At 44.8% G+C, this 15,643-nt stretch overlaps 1 protein-coding gene across 1 annotated transcript in view; it reads right to left on the bottom strand.

Annotated features, from left to right (window-relative positions):
• Positions 1–15,643, bottom strand: part of BRDT (bromodomain testis associated) — a 296,166-nt gene that overhangs the window by 243,585 nt on the left and 36,938 nt on the right. Inside the window, 1 exon segment of the mRNA XM_030206522.1 lies at positions 15,525–15,557. The gene's annotated coding sequence lies outside the window, so the exon portion shown is untranslated.

Raw genomic sequence — 15,643 nt, 5'->3', positions numbered from 1 at the left:
TTCATAAAGTATTAATAATCAGACTCCGCCCTTTCTGTGTCATCTTTTCCAAGTAGCAGCCCCAGATTTTAAGAAATCGCGTTTTCCTTTTATCATTTCCTTTAGCCTCTTTTGCTTCCCAGACCAACAATTGGTGTACTTGACTATGCCAGTGCCAGAAATTTGGCGGATTATGCGTAGTCCAGTGTTGCATAATACATTTCCTTGCTATCAGACATAATTTGCGCCGTAGCAATAGTTTATCTGCATTTAAACTCGGTTGTACCTCCTTCATATCTAATATTAGTTGCAATGGATTCATAGCTACTCTACTACATAACACACCTGTAAGATAAGTAGTTATTTGTCTCCAATATCGTTGTATTAATCCACAGTTCCACATCGCGTGATAAATGGAGTTCTCAACGTTATTACATTTTAAACAAAGAGCTGTTTCAATACCCCCCGATTTATACAGTTGAACCTGAGTAAAATATGCCCTGTGTATCATTCTAAATGCACATTCTCTATAATCAGTTCCCCCTATCAGGTATGGAATGCTTTTGATTTGTGCTACTATATCCCAGGATTGCAAGTCCCTCCCTATATCTTTTTCCCATTTCTGTCTCAGCAGGGTCATCTCCTTCTCAGGAGTTAGGCTCCACAATCTCTGATATAGTTGTGATATAGAAGGGGCATTTTCTGTAATTTCCTCAAAAAAGTTAATAATTTTATTACCTAACTGAAATTTAAGTGTTTCTTTATTTAATTTTTGTATGTAATGTTTAAGTTGATAATATGCGTAAGTATCATGCCAGCCTGGCTCCTCTTGATGAAGCAACTGCGGTAATGGTTTAATATCCCCATTCTCCTCTAGTGCGTCTGCCAGGGTTTTCACACCTAACTTTTCCCATTCATCAAAAGTTTTATTCTCCATTCCTGGTTTGAAGACCGGATTTCCTCTAATACTTAGTAGCTCCGTTATTCTTGAGTCTCCACCTAAAAATGTACCTATAAATTTCCACACCTCTCTCAAGGGCTTAAGTAGGGTATTGTGTCTAATTCTATGAGGGGTTTCCACATTCCGCAGATGCAATAAGGTAGTAAAGTGATATGGACTGAATACTGCATCTTCTATCTCTATAGGTGTGTGATCAGGAGAATGGAATAGTCTATCTCTCACCAGTCGTAATAAGCATGCCATATTATAATATTTAATATTGGGAATTCCCAGGCCCCCCTGTCTCCATCCTCCCAACATGTATTTTTGTTGTATTTTAGCTTTTTTCTTGGCCCAATAAAACCTGAACATTATTCGGTACAAGCGCTTTATATCTTTCTGCAACAAGGCTATAGGTAAGATCTGCAAAATATATAACCATCTCGGTAATATCACCATTTTAAGAAGATTGATCCTCCCCGTGAGCGAGAGTGTTAACGTCCCCCATGAGTCTAACTGTTGTTTTGTCTGCTCCAGCAATTTTTCAACATTTAAATGATATAGCTCTTTTGGTCTAGCCGGCAACTGTATACCCAAGTATAGAAAAGATTTTTGTGCCTGCTTCAAAGGAAAATCTCCCACCCACAGCTTGTGTATGTCCACATTAATCGGAAGCACTTCTGACTTGTCTATATTCAGTTTGAAACCCGAATAATCTCCATATTCTCTAAAAATTTGCAAGAGATTCCCTAGAGTGTCTTTCGGTTTCGTAATTATCATTAATAAGTCATCCGCAAATGCGGCTATCTTAAATTCCTGTCTTTTAATTTTTACCCCCGAAATCGCTGCACAACCATGTATATCTCTAACTAATGGATCTAATTGAAGTGCAAAGAGCAAAGGCGATAGAGGACAGCCTTGTCTGGTACCCCTACTAATCCGAATTTCACCCGATACATTTCCATTTACCAGTACCTGTGCAGCAGAATTGTTTAATGTGTATTTAAGTTCATTATGTCAGAAATTAAGCAATTCAAAATGTGCAGCATTCAATATATGTAGACCATAAGAACAGCCATAACCAATGGTCCATCTAGTCCAGTATTCTGCTTCCAGCAGTGGCCAATCCAGGTCACAAGTACCTGGCAGAAACCCAATTAGTAGCACCATTCCATGCTACCAATCCCGGGGCAAGCAGTGGCTTCTCCCATGTCCATCTCAATAACAGACTATGGACTTTTCTCCAAGAAATTGCCAAAACCTTTTTTAAACCCAGATATGTTAACCACCATTACCACATCCTCCGGAACGAGTTCCAGAGCTTAACTATTCTTTGAGTGAAAACAATATTTCCTCCTATCTGTTTTAAAAGTATTTCCATGCAATTTCAAGTGTCCCCCTAGTCTTTGTACTTTTTGAATGAGTGAAATATCAATTTTCCTCCACCAGCTCCACACCACTCAGGATTCTGTAGACCTCAATCATATCCACCCTCAGCCATCTCTTTTGCAAGCTGAGACAGCATAACCTCTTTAGCCTCTCGATGGGGGTTTAAGCGTCAGCCAGGCCCCTGCTGCTAGCAGCACGGGTGAAGTGCTGACCTGCTTTGGGGCGAGGTTTCCCTCAGCCCTCGCGAGCACATGATGTAAGCACACACAGCTGTAATACCTGGTCTCTCTGGAGGTCCTCCTGCTTCATTAGGAGCTTTTGGTTTGGCTCAGCTGGGTGTTTGAGCCCCTCCTTGAGCCTGCAAGAACTGTAGCCCGCTATAGAGGTAGACATGTGGGGTTCCACGACGGAGAGGCCATCAATAATCCATCAGGGGTACAAGCTGAGGACCCATCGAAGATTGAGGCAGTTCAACGTGCAGGAGAGATAACCCTTAAGTACACATATCTATATTAATAAATCCCACCTTGAACGTTCTGAAGCTCACTCCAAGGCAGAGAAGCTCACTCCAAGACAGAGAAGCACAAAAATCCTGTAGTCTTCATAGGCTAGGACCAGTCACCCTCACTCATAGACCCGCTCTCAGCCACGCCCCATCTGTACATAAAACGCTACCTCAACATTCTGAAGACAACCTGCTGAAGCCATCTGCAAAATCCCTAAACAGTTCGTAAGTTCATGGTGGTGAAGCCATCCAACTCACCATGTCTCTCTGCCCCGCCCTCGAGGGCGGAACACAGAGAGTAAAGGGATCCATAAAGGCACCCCTACCAACTGGCAACCCCCTCCAACAAACAACGACCCAGGCAGGGGGAGTGTTTCCGTACTCCTCCCCCTGCCTAGGAATCGCTACAGATTGCTGGCAAACTCCCCAACCACATGACCACAAAAGCCACCCGCAACCCCACCCCCCCTCCCCACACACACACAAACAAACACACACACATAAACACACACATAAACACACACACACGCAAGCACACAAACACACACACACGCAAGCACACACACACGCAAGCACACACAAACACACAAACACGCAAGCACACACAAACACGCAAGCACACACAAACACACACAGAAACACACAGACGCACACAAACACATACACACACACATACACACAGACACACACAAACACACACACACATACACACAAACGCAAACACATACACACACAGAAACACACACAAACGCAAACACATACACACACAGAAACACACAAACGCACACACAAACACATACACACACACACACACATACACACACACACACAGAAACACACACGCAAACACACACGCAAACAAACACACACACAAACGCACATGCACACAAAAAAACACACACAGAAACACAAACACACAGAAACACAAACACACACACAGAAACACAAACACACAGTCACACACAAAAAACACACACACAGAAACACAAACACACAGAAACACAAACACACACACAGAAACACAAACACACAGTCACACACAAAAAACACACACACAGAAACACAAACACACAGAAACACAAACACACACAAAAAACACACAGTCACACACAAAAAAAACACACACACACACACACAAACACAGTCACACACAAAAAACACACACACAGAAACACAAACACACAGAAACACAAACACACAGTCACACACAAACACACAGTCACACACAAAAACACACACACAGAAACACAAACACACAGAAACACAAACACACAGTCACACACAAACACACAGTCACACACAAAAAACACACAGTCACACACAAACACACACAAACACACAGTCACACACAAAAAACACACACACACAAACACACAGTCACACACAAAAACACACACAAACACACAGTCACACACAAAAAACACACACACACACAAACACACACACAAACACAGTCACACACAAAAACACACACACACACAAACACACACACACACAAACACACACACAAACACAGTCACACACAAAAACACAGTCACACACAAAAACACAGTCACACACAAAAAACACACACAGTCACACACAAAAACACACACACACAAAAAACACACACACACAAACACACAGTCACACACAAAAACACACACACACAAAAAACACACACACACAAACACACAGTCACACACAAAAACACACACACACAAACACACAGTCACACACAAAAACACACACACAAACACAAACACACAGAAACACACAGTCACACACAAAAAACACACAAACACACACAGAAACACAAACACACACACACATACGATAACACACACACACATATACGAACAAACACACATACAAACACACACACACAAACACACACACACACACAAACACACACACACACACACACACACACAACACACACACACACACAAACAGCCTCAACGGTGCACCTCTAAGTGCCCCCTCGCCGCATTGCCACAACAACCCGTGCAACGGGGCATCAGAAAGCCCCTACCCCCCTTCCCTCCTCGCCGCATCACCCAACCCCTCCCCCCCACATCGACCGCCTCGCCACACGCGACCGCTAATACAAACTCTGTCCGACGGCTGCTGCTGCTTCTATTCAGCAGCAGCAGCCCGTACATAAAGAAAACAAACAAACAAAAAAACAACCTCCTAAAATGCACCTCCGTGGAGAACCATCTCACATTGGTTGACGTCTCTGCAGCCGCTCCTCCTCTCCCCTCAACGTCAATGCCCCTGCCAGAAGACCCCGGAGAAACGCCGAGACGTCAGAAGGGAGAGGAGGCGCGCATGCTGAGACTTCAGCCAATGTGAGATGCTTCTCAACGGAGGTGCGTTTTAGGAGGATTTTTTTTGTTTTCTTTATGTACGGGCTGCTGCTGCTGACTAGCAGAAGCAGTAGCAGCAGCCGCCGGACACAGTTTGTATTAGCGGTTGCGGGTGGCGAGGGGGTTGATGGGGGGGAGGGGCTTGGTGATGTGCCACGGTGGGGGGGTCGGGTGATACGCGAAGGGGGGGACAAGGGGCTTTCTTTGGGTGCTGCGCCGGCTGGGGGGGGAAGGGGGGGTCTCGCTGGACATGGGTGGCTGGAAGGAAGCAGGGGGAGGGGAGGGGAGGGTCGCTGCACATGGGTGACTGCAGGGGGAGCAGGGAACAGGGAGATAGGGATGGGGCTCCACACACCACATGGGTGCCTGTAAGGGGGACAGGGGATACAGGATGGACACTACAGGGCGGGCAGGGGGACAGAAGGGTTGGTGGTCATCAGGGGGGACAGGTGGGTCGATGGACATGGCTGGCCACAGGGGAGGAACAGGGAAAAAGGAGAGGAGTGTCCTCAGACATGGGTGGCTGCACAGGAGAGGAGGGTCGCTGGACATGGGTAGCTGCAGGGGGGACAGGGGGACAGAAGAGTCGCTGGACATGGCTGACTGCAGGGGGGACAGGGGAGCGAGGAGGGACGCTGCACATGCGTGCCTGCAGGGGGACAGGAGGGATGCTGGGGGGGGGGGGGGCTGAGACCACATGGGTGGCTGCAGGGGGAGCAGGGGAGACAGGAAGGACGCAGCAGGGGGAGAGGAGGGTTGATGGGCATGGGTGGCTGCAGGGGGATGCTGGACATGGGTGGCTGCAGGGGGAACACGGGGAGAGGAGGGTCGCTGCACATGTCTGGCTGCAAGGGGGCAGGGGAGAGGGAGGGGGTGAGGGGGTTCCTCACACCACACACGCAGTCACTCATTCTCTGTCTGCCACATACACTCTCACTCACACACTCACTGTCTTTGTCCCTCTCTCTCACACAGTGTCACACAGAAACACAAACACTGTCTCTCACACACTCTCTCTCTCGCACAAACACATACACTCTGTCTCTCTCTCTCTCTCTCTCTCACATTCTCTCTCTGACACACACGCTCCATCTCTCACACACGCTCTTTCTGAAACATACACTCCAAGGAAAACCTTGCTAGCGCCCGTTTCATTTCTAACAGAAACGGGCCTTTTTTACTAGTAAGTACATAAATATTGCCATATTGGGATACACCAAAGGTCCATCAAGCCCAGCATCCTGTTTCCAACAGTGGCCAATCCAGGTCACAAATACCTGGCAAGATCCCAAAAAAGTTCAATACATTTTATGCTGCTTATCCCAAAAATAAGCAGTGGATTTTCCCCGTCCATTTTAATAATAGTCTATGGTCTTTTCCTTTAGGAAGTCAGCCAAACCTTTTTTAAACCCGCTAAGCTAACCGCCTTTACCACATTCTCTGGCAATGAATTCCAGAGTTTAATTACACGTTGAGTGAAGAAAAATTTTCTCCGATTCGTTTTAAATTTACTACATTGTAGCTTCATCGCATGCCCCCTGGTCCTAGTATTTTTGGAAAAAGTAAAACAGATGCTTCATGTCTACCTGTTCCACTCCACCCATTATTTTATAGACCTCCATTATATCTCCCTTCTGCAGTCTTTTCTCCAAGCTGAAGAGCCCTAGCCACTTTAGCCTTTCCTCACAAGAAAGTTGTCCCATCCCCTTTATCATTTTCATTGCCCTTCTCTGCACCTTTCCCAATTCCACTATATCTTTTTTGAGATGCGGTGACCAGAATTGAACACAATATTCGAGGTGCAGTCGCACCATGGACCAATACAAAGGCATTATAACATCCTCATTTTTATTTTCCATTCCTTTCCTAATAATACCTACCATTCTATTTGCTTTCTTAGCCGCAGCAGCACACTGAGCAGAAGGTTTCAACGTATCATCAACGACGACACCTAGATCCCTTTCTTGGTCGGAGACTCCTAACGTGGAACCTTGCATTATGTAGCTATAATTCGGGTTCCTCTTTCCTACATGCATCACTTTGCACTTGCTCACATTAAACGTCGTCTGCCATTTAGACGCCCAGTCTCCCAGTCTCGTAAGGTCCACCTGTAATTTTTCACAATCCTCTTGCAATTTAACAACTTTGAATAACTTTGTGTCATCAACAAATTTAAATTACCTCACTAGTTACTCCCATCTCTAGGTCATTTATAAATACTGAAATCTTTCTCTTACTTACAGCATGTAAAAATAGGTGTCTTTCATACATGTTTCCTGCTGCTCTTCTAGTTCTACCTTTTGACTGAAGGTTTTTCCACAGTCTGTACATTTAGAAGGTCTCTCATCAGTGTCGGATCCCTCTGGTAATGTCTCTGCTAAGAGGTAAGCTATGGGCACACGGCTAGTACCATAGCTGTGCGATTTGCATAGGCCTTTAACATATTTACATGAAATGTACGCTGCTTTCTGTCTTGAAAGTCCATAGATATAACATAGTTTGTATCATTCAGGCACCTTATGACCTTGTAAGGTCCTGCCCATTTAGCTTGGAAGTTTATTCTAATGAACTGGGACTAAAACAAGTACCTGCTGGCCCTCATAAAACTCTCTATTTCAGGCCTTACGATCATACCAGGTCTTTTGCTTAGTCAGGGCTGCCTGTAAGTTATCTCTAATAAAGCCCAGAAATTCTTCTAATCTCTGTTGCATATTAACTATATATTCAATTACAGGGGTGTCAAGAGGTATCAACTTTCCCCGCCCAATGTTCTCTTATTAGGTCAAGGGGCCCTCTCACCCTTCAACCTAAAAAGTAGCTTAAAGGGGGAGAACCCTGTAGACTCCTGAGGTACTTCTCTGCATCCAGTCATGGTCCCCTGTCTCTACGAAAGTCTAACGTGTGCTTTAACGTACCATTAAATCTCTCCACCAACCCATTAGTTTCAGGGTGATATGGAGGGGCATTTTCGAAAGAAACGTCCAAGTTGCGATTTGGACCTCCTTGCAAAATGGCGTAATCCAGGGGCGGGGAAACCTGTATTTTCGAAAAAAGATGTCCATCTTTCATTTCGAAAATACCGTCAGACGTCCAAATCCTTAAATTTGGACGTCCCTAGACATGAATGTTTCTGACTTTCGGCGATTTTCGAAACCAAAGACTTCCATGTCAAAAACATCCAAATGCAAGCCATTTGGACGGGGGAGGAGCCAGCATTTCTAGTACACTGGTCCCCCTGACATTCCAGGACACCAACCAGGGATACTGCAGTGGACTTCATAAAATGCTCCCAGGAACATAGCTCCCTTACCTTGTGTGCTGAGCCCCCTCCAAAACCCACTACCCACAACTGTACACCACTATCATACGGATGAAGAGGGTGAAGAGGGGCACCTAGATGTGAGTACAGTGGGTTTGTGGTGGGTTTTGGAGAGCTCGCTATTTCCTCCACAAATGTAACAGGTGGGGGGGGGGGGTATGGGCCTGGGACTGTCTGTCTGAAGTGCACTGCAGTATCCACTAAAACTGCTCCTGGGACCTGCATGCACTGTCAAGGACCTGAGTATGACATCTGAGGCTGGCATAGAGGCTGGCACGAAATGTTTTTAAAGATGTTTTTTGACAGTGGGAGGGGGTTAGTGACCACTGGGGGAGTAACGGGAGGTCATCCCCAATTCCCTCCAGTGGTCATCTGGTCATTTTGGGCACCTTTTTGTGCCTTATTTGTAATAAAAACACATACGGGTGAAAACGTCCAAGTGTTCGTCAGGGACGTCCTTGTTTTTTTTGATTACGGGTCAAAGACGTTCAAGTGTTAGGCACGCCCAAGTCCCACCTTGGCTACGCCTCCACCACACCCCCTTGAAATTTGGACGTCCTTGTGACGAACTGCAGTTGGAGACGTCCAAAATCGGATGTCTCTGGGAGAAGGACGTCCATCTTCCGATTTATGTCGAAAGATGGACTTCCTTCTCTTTTGAAAATGAGCCTGATGGTGTGGTACGTACAGATTTCAATCTGTAATGGTATCAGTTTATTATATTTTGCTGGATTATATATACACCAATATATTTATGCAGCTTTTATATATTTGACACTGCAGCAGAGAAAATAGTTTCATTTCAAGCCCCTCTCTCCCCATTCCTTTTTCTGGGAACTTCTGATAGCAGGGATAGTTAATTACAAACATTTAACACAAAAGAGCTTCCTCTGCCCTCCCACCTAACAAAAGCTTGACTAAGGTGGGCACCTGAATACCCCATTGAAAACAAAGAACTCAGAGGAAAAGCATAAACAGGACATTTGCTTGTCAAAGGTATACCTGCCCCTCCCATCAGCTTTCAGACATGTGCAGAAAGGAAGGACTTGTAATGTGTATCTGCTCCAGAGACTGAGCAGGAAGCCCTGTACATCAAAAGACCATTTGCCAGCAAAATCCAGACAGCAAGTCTCGTGATGTCATAAGACATGAGACCAAGACTCAGGGGTCGTGTACAGACATGAGACCAAGATACCACAATGCTTTGCAAATGCCCAAGGGTCGTGTGGAAACCAGGACAAAGATCCACATGGCATATCCTCCTGCAGCTTGCAAGATATAAAAGCAAAAGCTGTTTCCCAAGAGTCAGATTCTCTTCAACTGCAAGCAACTCAGATCCACTCACTGCAGAGGCTCTCTCTTCTCTCTTCAAGACTCTCCCTCCAGGAGATTCTCTCTTCAGCACCAATCCAGATACCTTGCTCCTGATCTGCAGTTCACCTGCCTCATGGCTCTTCAATGGACCACAAAATGCTTTGCAACAGACTGCTTTGTAAGTTATAACTTTTGATCTAGACCTGCTACTTTACCTTACTTAAGCACAGATTATCTGTAAAGATCTCTTAAAACCTACCTCTCGTGTGCAATTGTATATTAAATCAACCTTTTTGAAGCTAAAAATACGGTCTCTTTGTGTTCTGAGTATATGGTATCTTTTATATATACTTAATTTATTTAATTTTTTGCAATTATCACCTTTGGTGATTGGTGGAGAAATTAATATCCTAAAACTTATAAATACAGCACCTGCTCTTAAATTATAAACAGTAGCGAGTGCTCTCGAGCTCTTTTCCCCAAGATAAATCATTTCTTGTAACAAATCCACAGTGTGCCCAAAGACTCTGGATCAACTCAGACATAAACTGTGTCCTTTAGTCTCAGAATATTTCTCATGGATATTCTAGCCGGGAAAATATTTCTAGTAGGGCAGTTGCAATTTTCTCTGATTCTATGGAGGATAAGGCTACCGCTTCAGGATGTCTGGTAGCAAAGTCCACCATTGTTAATACATATCTTTTCCCAGTCCTGCTAGGGACAGCTAGAGGCCTCACTATATCCACAGATATTCTCTCAAAGGGCTCACTGATAGTGGGTAAAGGTTTCAGGGGAGCTCAGGGGTGATCTTGGGTCTTATCCACTCTTTGGCACAAATCACAGGTTCGACAACACTCAGCTGTTCGAGATATTCCCGGCCAATAGAAGTTCTGGGTCAATCTAGTGCGTGTGCGTGTCACCCCCCTGATGTCCTGCTAGTGACATGTCATGTGCAATCTGTAGAAGTTGTTCTCTGTACACCCTGGACACTACAAGCTGCTTGCCTGTTGTCCAGGGCCTATTTGGATCAACAGGATCAGGCTCTCTGTACAAGCCCCCTTTTCATAAGATACGATCTTTACCAGTCTCATTGGTTGGCTGACCAGCCTTCTGTCTCAAGGCTTCCAGGTCAGAGTCAGAGCACTGAGCTTCCTGAAAAGCATGTCTCTGTCCTATATCAGTACCCATATCCGGAAAGATCTCTGCTGGTGACTCTGACAAATCAAGTTCAACAGTCTGATTAATAGGTGTGTGTCAGTTACACCAGGCTGTTCCATACTCACAGCCCCAGTCACCACTGGAACTGGTGCTGCTGGAAGCACTGGAGCACCTCCTCCTGTCAGTCAGCTGGTTCCACCTGAAGTGGCTCAGGATCTGGAACTGAAGAGGTACAGTCTCTCTGGATCCATTGGCTAGCACTAACTCCGCAGTGCGCCCTGGCAGAATAGCATCTTCCAGTACTACTACTACTACTACTACTACTATTTAGCATTTCTATAGCGCTACAAGGCATACGAAGCGCTGCACAAACATAGAAGAAAGACAGTCCCTGCTCAAAGAGCTTACAATCTAATAGACAAAAAATAAATAAAGTAAGCAAATCAAATCAATTAATGTGAATGGGAAGGAAGAGAGGAGGGTAGGTGGAGGCGAGTGGTTACAAGTGGTTACGAGTCAAAAGCAATGTTAAAGAGGTGGGCTTTCAGTCTAGATTTAAAGGTGGCCAAGGATGGGGCAAGACGTAGGGGCTCAGGAAGTTTATTCCAGGCATAGGGTGCAGCGAGACAGAAGGCGCGGAGTCTGGAGTTGGCAGTAGTGGAGAAGGGAACAGATAAGAAGGATTTATCCATGGAGCGGAGTGCACGGGAAGGGGTGTAGGGAAGGACGAGTGTGGAGAGATACTGGGGAGCAGCAGAGTGAGTACATTTATAGGTTAGTAGAAGTTTGAACAGGTTGCGAAAACGGATAGGGAGCCAGTGAAGGGTCTTGAGGAGAGGGGTAGTATGAGTAAAGCGACCCTGGCGGAAGATGAGACGGGCAGCAGAGTTTTGAATCGACTGGAGAGGGGAGAGGTGACTAAGTGGGAGGCCAGCACAAAGCAGATTGCAGTAGTCTAAACTAGAGGTGACAAGGGTGTGGATGAGGGTTTTGGTAGAGTGCTCAGAAAGAAAGGGGCGGATTTTACGGATGTTGTAAAGAAAGAAACGACAGGTCTTGGCAATCTGCTGGATATGAGCAGAGAAGGAGAGAGAAGAGTCAAAGATGACCCCAAGGTTTCGAGCTGAGGAGACAGGGAGAATGAGAGAGCCATCAACAGAAATAGAAAACGGGGGGGGGAGCGGGGAGGTGGGTTTGGGGGGTGAAAATGAGAAGCTCGGTTTTGGTCATATTTAATTTCAGGTGGCGTTGAGACATCCAGACAGCAATGTCAGGCAAGCACGCTGAAACTTTGGTTTGGATGCAAGGTGAGATATCAGGGGTAGAAAGGTAGATTTGGGAGTCATCAGCATAGAGATGGTAGGAAAAGCCATGGGATGAGATTAATGAACCAAGGGAAGAAGTGTAGATAGAAAAGAGGAGGGGACCAAGAACAGAACCCTGAGGTACGCCGACAGGCAGAGGGATAGAAGTAGAAGAGGATCCACCAGAGTGAACACTAAAGGTGCGGAGGGAGAGGTAAGAAGAGAACCAGGAAAGGACAGAGCCCTGGAATCCAAGTGAGGACAGGGTATCGAGAAGTATGCTGTGATCGACAGTGTCAAAAGCAGCGGAAAGATCAAGAAGAATGAGGATGGAATAGCTCTGGTCGTAACAAAGTCAGGCTAGAGCCAGTGTCCACAAGCCCAGCCACCAGGGTCCGATTCACAGTTACTGGAGTGCTGTAGTGTTTGTGGAAACCCATCAACGTCCTTACAGTAACAACTTTTCCAGGTACATCAGAAGCAGAAAGCCCGCGAAGGAATCTGTGGGACCGCTAGATCACGAAGGAACAAAAGAGGCGCTCAGGGAGGACAAGGCCATAGTGGAGAAACTGAATGAATTCTTTGCTTATGTCTTTACAGAAGATGATGTAAGAGATCTGCCTGTAGCGGAAATAGATTTCAAGGGTGATGATGCGGAGAAACAAAGAAATGTTGGTGAATCTGGAAGACGTACTGAGCCAAATTGACAAATTAAAGAGTACTAAATCACCTGGACCGGATGGCACACATCCAAGGGTACTCAAAGAACTCAAGCATGAAATTGCTGATCTGTTGTTAGTAACATGTAACCTGTAGTTAAAATCGTCTGTAGTACCTGAAGATTGGAGGGTGGCCAATGTGACACCGATTTTTTTAAAGGGTTCTAGGGGTGATCCGGGAAATTATAGAATGGTAAGCCCGACACTGGTGCCGGGCAAAATAGTGGAAAACTATTATAAAGAATAAAATTACAGAACACGTAGACAAATATGGTTTAGTGGGACAGAGTCAGCACGGGTTCAGCCGACGGAAGTCTTGCCTCACCAATCTGCTTCATTTCTTTGAAGCCATGAATAAACATGTGGGTAAAGGTGAGCCAGTTGACATAGTGTATCTAGATTTTCAGAAAACGTTTGATAAAGTTCCTTAAGGGAACACTCCTGAGAAAATTAGAGAGTATTGGCATAGGAGATAAGATTCTGGTGTGGATTAGGAAATGGTTACTGGACAGAAAACAGAGGTAATTTCTCTCAATGGAGGAGGGTGAACAGTGGAATACCACAGGGATCTGTACTGGGAAGGGTGCTATTTAACATATTTAGGAATGATACAAAACTATTCAAGGTTGTTAAAACACATGCAGACTATGAAATATTGCAGGAATAGGAAATTGGAAGAGACTGGGCATCCAAACAGAAGGCGAAATTTAATGTGGACAAATGCAAGGTAATGCACATTGGAAAGAATAATTCAAATCATAGTTACCTGATGCTAGGGTCCACCTTGGGGGTCATCAGCACTCAAGAAAAAGATCTGGGTGTTGTAGATAACACACCAAAATCTTATGCTCAGTGTGTGGTGGCGGCCAAAAAAGCAAACAGGATGCTAGGAATTATTAGGAAAGGGATGGTGAATAAGACCGAAAATACTATAATGCCTTTGTATCACTCCATGGTGCATCCACACCTTGAGTATTGCGTTCATTTCTGGTCACCGTATCTCAAAAAAATTACATAGTGGAATTAGAAAAGTTTTAAAGAAGAGCGACCAAAATGATAAAGGGAATGGAACTCCTCTCATACAAGGAAAGGCTGAACAGGTTAGGGCTCTTCTGCTTGGAAAAGAGAAGGATGAGGGGAGATATGATTGAGGACTACAAAATCCTGAGTGTAGTAGAATTAATCTGATTTTTTACTCGTTCCAAAAGTACAAAGACTAGGGGACACAAGAGGAAGTTACATGAAAATACTTTTAAAACAAACAGGAGGAAATATTTTTGCACTCAACGAATAGTTAAGCTCTGTAACTCTTTGCCAGAGGATGTGGTAACAGCGGTTAGTGAATCTGGGTTTTAAAAAGTTGTGGACAAATTCCTGGAGGAAAAGTCCATAGTCTGCAATTGAGACAGACTTAGAAAGCAACTGCTTGCCCTGGGATTTGTAGTATGGAGTGTTGCCATGATTTAGGTTTCTGCCAGGTACTTGTGACCTGACTTGGCCACCGTTTGGAAAAAAAAGAATACTGGGCTAGATGGACCATTGGTTTGACCCAGTAATGCTACTCTTATGTTCATATGTACTGCTGTACCTGTTCACTGTGCTCTGTGTTTGAAGGTTACATATATAAAAAAAGAAAAGACTCTGAACCACTCAGTGGATGGTGACCCTCACCCCATGCACTGAGCTTGACAATCCCACCATGCTGCCACCAAAAAAGAACTAAAAGTCTGTCACGAAACGCCTAGCCACTCACCTGGGTTTACCCTGCGCCCACTTAGATGGTCTATCCCCAGCACAGCTCAGGCCCACCTGCTGCTTGTGCTCTATACTAGCACCCTTCTCCCACCGACTGGGTCTCAACCGCCTGTGGGTGAGTCTCCCGCTCTCAAATTATCCCCAGTGATTTCTATATTACTGAAACCACACTCCCAGTGGCCCCCCCAGTTCCCAGAAAGCACTCACACCCCCAACATACTTCTGTATCAGTCCAGACAAGCAGGGTGAACAATTATGTCTATTCTCAGAACTTGAACAGCAGACATAAAAAGTGCAATCCGCAAACAATAACAGGTAACTGAAAAATGGATCAATTAAAAAAAACAACATCTATATACTGTCTAAACAGTACCTAGGAAGATCAAGACATATAACTGTTCACAGAGCCTCACAAAAGAGATCCTGCTCTCTTTTCTTCCTGGCTAAGCCTAGAGCAAAAGCCAGTACTACTGGGTAATTTCAAACTCCAAGCCAATCAGAGCCCAGAAGAACAACATTCAAAAAAAGCTAGTTACATCACTACAGGCATTTCCTTTATCTGTGTTAACTAAAAAAGGGAAAGGTCAGTTCTTTGTAACAGCTTAAAACACAACATGCACCACCTGCTGGCCAAACTAGAGAAATGCACTATGAGAATCAATAAAGGCAGCTCTACAGGCTTAAAACACACTGTTCTGTCACACTATTTTACAAACATTCAGTTAACTTATGTGAAAACCAGTTTCCATTTATTTACACCGATAAACTTGAAATAAAAATAGCTCTCTCACCTTCTGGTAGTCTGCAAATTATGCCTCCTTTCCCTATAACGAAATAAAAACATTTTGTTTTGATTAAATTGATGGAGTGAACTGAAATCTATAAGTTATGTTCTTCATGTTTTCCCCAC

Source organism: Microcaecilia unicolor, chromosome 6 (genome assembly GCF_901765095.1).
Source record: "Microcaecilia unicolor chromosome 6, aMicUni1.1, whole genome shotgun sequence".
NCBI lineage: Eukaryota > Metazoa > Chordata > Amphibia > Gymnophiona > Siphonopidae > Microcaecilia > Microcaecilia unicolor.
This window is presented reverse-complemented; position numbering and strand designations above follow the sequence as displayed.